The sequence below is a fragment of the Bison bison genome, unplaced genomic scaffold, assembly GCF_000754665.1.
Source record: "Bison bison bison isolate TAMUID 2011002044 unplaced genomic scaffold, Bison_UMD1.0 scf7180017858575, whole genome shotgun sequence".
In the NCBI taxonomy this organism is placed as follows: Eukaryota; Metazoa; Chordata; class Mammalia; order Artiodactyla; family Bovidae; genus Bison; species Bison bison.
Genome location: NW_011489147.1, coordinates 13,857 through 17,120, shown reverse-complemented (window position 1 = coordinate 17,120; position 3,264 = coordinate 13,857). Strand labels below are relative to the sequence as shown.

The following is a 3,264-nucleotide window of genomic DNA, read 5'->3' as shown; positions in this document are numbered from 1 at the left end:
AGCCAATCTCACATTTATAGAGCAAATTCACCTACCTGCTGGGAGGAATAAGCAGTAAATCCCACAACCTATGTTTTCATACTTGATTTCTACAAAGTGAAAGTAGGGAACCAATGTGCCCAAATACAAATTCCTCAATCCAACTATCAAACACTTTTCCTCTAATAAAACTTAACCAGGCTCCCGTGAGACAGCACTGTGTAACTGAAAAAGCTCTGGGTGTTGAACCAAGGATCTAGTCCCTGCTCTGCTACTAATTACCTGCATGATTGTGACCTTGGACAACATGTGACCCCTCTGAGCTCCCTTTCTAAAATGTGCAAAATGACAAGGTTTACAGGGTGAACTAGGTGACCTCCTGGTCCCTCCTAGCTCTAACATTCTATAATTCTGTGATAACACAGTCAATAACAAAGTGCTAGTTTAACAGCATTACCACATTACACTTTCATTATGATATACACATGCCAAACGACAAACAAATGCAATCTTCAACACAAACCTGATGCAGAGATAAGTAACAAAGTGCCTCAGAATAGGGTCATCGAATCCCAATGACATTTGAGATCTTCCTTCAGAGCTTTAATAATTTCTAAAATCTAATTTATTTATAAGTATTTTCTCATGACAAAACAGACTTGAAGCAACACATTAGAAGTCAGTAAAAAGGGTAAGAAATGTAAACATCAAAGAAAAAAAGTCTAAAACAGTCCTCAAATTATATTACAGATAAAAAATACTGAACACCAACATGATAATCTTGAACCTCCAAACAAGTTAAATTGGAAGACGTATCCTTTATCTGAGAAGTCAGCAAAGTGTATTTGGAAAATTCTATCCAGAAAGGTTCAAATAAAAAGTATCTCAATGATTTCAAATGAAAAACCACTTTCGGAGTAGGAGGATGACACACCTCCTATGGAATAGTGCTCACTAAGCTGAAAATTACAGAATTACTAAAGTAGTAATTTGGGAGAATTCCCTGGAGGCCCAGTGGTTAGGACTCTGGTCTTTCACTGTGGGGGCCCAAGGTTTGATTCCTGATCCGAGAACTAAGAACCCACAAGTGGTGTGGCAAAAATAAAAGACAACAAAAAGTAATTTTTGATATTTCAAAATTATATATTAATTTTATATGCATAGAATTAAGAAAAAATATATTAAAAAGACATCCACACTATTGTGCTATATTAAACTATTAATCTTTATCTTAGATCAAAAGAAAAATACTTTCTGGTACACATTCCTTTTAATCTATATTAACAGAAATTTTCATATATAAACATTAACACTAGAGGCAATGACTAAGCAAGACCCTACTTTGTAGTACTAGAGCTCCTTTTTGGTCACTATACGAAGCCTCTCACTGCACAATATTAACCGTAGTAACAGAGAGAGCTCCAAAGGCAAATGGTGTTCAATTAGATCATTCATTCCATTTACTAAATAGCCATTTACCAGGTAATAAGATACAAAGATGGTTAAGATTCAGTTTCTGCCCCCAAAGATCTTTAATGAAAGAGAAAGACAAAGTTTGGACTCTCAAGCTTTATTAATGAGCAACTGAATTTAGATGGCTTTATAAGCCTGGCAAGGAATTAGAAAATTACTACTAAAAATAACTACTTTTCCACTCAACTATTATAGGATATTATTAATGAATAATAAAAAAAAAATTTGAAACATCTTAATATTATTCCATTTCATACAAATATACTTTGCTAAATTTAAAGGAAAAAAATACTTTGCTAAATTTAAAGGAAAAAATGAAATACTAAAATATAAAATATTAGAATACTAAAATTAATGTGACTGTACAAAATACTAAAATTTAATGTGACTATATGGCTAACTCAAAGTAAAATACTCCTATACAGAAAAAGAATGGGAAAAAGTTTAAAATTAAAACAAAACAGGGTAATTTCCAAAGAAAACATAAAATTAAAACCTTTAGCATGGGAAGGTTACCTAAGAGATCTAACCCGAGGCTTCTCAACCTCAGCACCATTGACATTTTGTGCCAGGTAACTTTTTACTGTAGAGAACTGTTCTAGTAGCATTCTATATAGTTGTGATAACCTAAATCTCTCTACAGACATTATGAAATGTCTCCTTTGGGGCAAAATAGCGCTTCCCATCCACCCTACCACTATTGAGAACCATCGATTTAATTCTCTTATCAACAGAAAACTGAAGCCTCAAAATGTTTAATTGTTCAATCCAAGATTCCACAAATAGTAGCCAAGACTTGAATCCAAGTATCTCAGATAACTCCTAGTAGACTGATTTTTCTACCATATTGCAAAAGCTAAAACCAATTAAGAACTAAAATACAATCAGATAATGGTCCAAAAATATATGCTATCAGAGACATATACATGAGATATATTTCAGATAATCACTAAGCAAAATTCAGACATTCAAAGTACAAGAAAAGTTTATAGACTTGCAAAAAATTTTTTTTCACTAATGTCACTTCTCCGTTCCAACAAATTGAATAATAATGTATCTACTTTCTCATTATAAAACTTCAAATACAACTATGATTTGAAATCTGCTATTAATGTCCATTCTATCGAAGGTAAATATCACTAATAAAAAGGATAATGGGCAAAGTTCCACTAACTACTGGTAGTCACCAGGCAGAATGAAAAATTAATTCTCTGTTCTATTTAAATAGACATATGAACACTAGAAATCAAAAGGAAAGGCATTTAAATACCTGACTGAATAATTAGTATCCGCCAAGAGTTTTTGAAAACCAGCAATAATTTAAGTCAAATGAAAATCCAATAAGCAAAACAAGAAATATCCTGATGGACCAGATGATGGTATAAGAAAACTACCACATTCAGAAGTTCTTTTATTTTTTATCTAGAAATCTTCATTATAAAATATTTAAAAGGGAAAATATACTGATCACATTATTAGTAAACTGATATTTCAGATAATTTAAAACTCTTAGCTGCAATAAACAAAAGCAAAACCTAAGTTTCTGATAAATCAGTCTTACCTTCCAAGGAAATACCAGGACTGACCAGAATTAGGATCTGCTTCCAAGGACTTTTGGAGATACTGAATAGCATAGCTTTCCTTGGTGGCTTTATCTCCCAGGAGATCCACAGTATGATGCATCCATCCTATAGTAAATGATTAAAAATATTTACATAAATGACTTAATTACTGTACTACTTAAAAGAATACAGAGCAGAAACAAATAAAATAATACTCTCAACCTCAGTCATAAAAAAATACTCTTTTCAG

The 3,264-nt window shown here is 32.2% G+C and overlaps 1 long non-coding RNA gene across 1 annotated transcript in view; it reads right to left on the bottom strand.

Annotated features, from left to right (window-relative positions):
* LOC104979842 overlaps nucleotides 1–3,264 on the bottom strand; it is a 19,401-nt gene that overhangs the window by 2,837 nt on the left and 13,300 nt on the right. Inside the window, exon 3 of the long non-coding RNA XR_824205.1 lies at nucleotides 3,014–3,140. This is a non-coding gene — a long non-coding RNA (uncharacterized LOC104979842). The remainder of the gene's footprint in view (nucleotides 1–3,013; nucleotides 3,141–3,264) is intronic.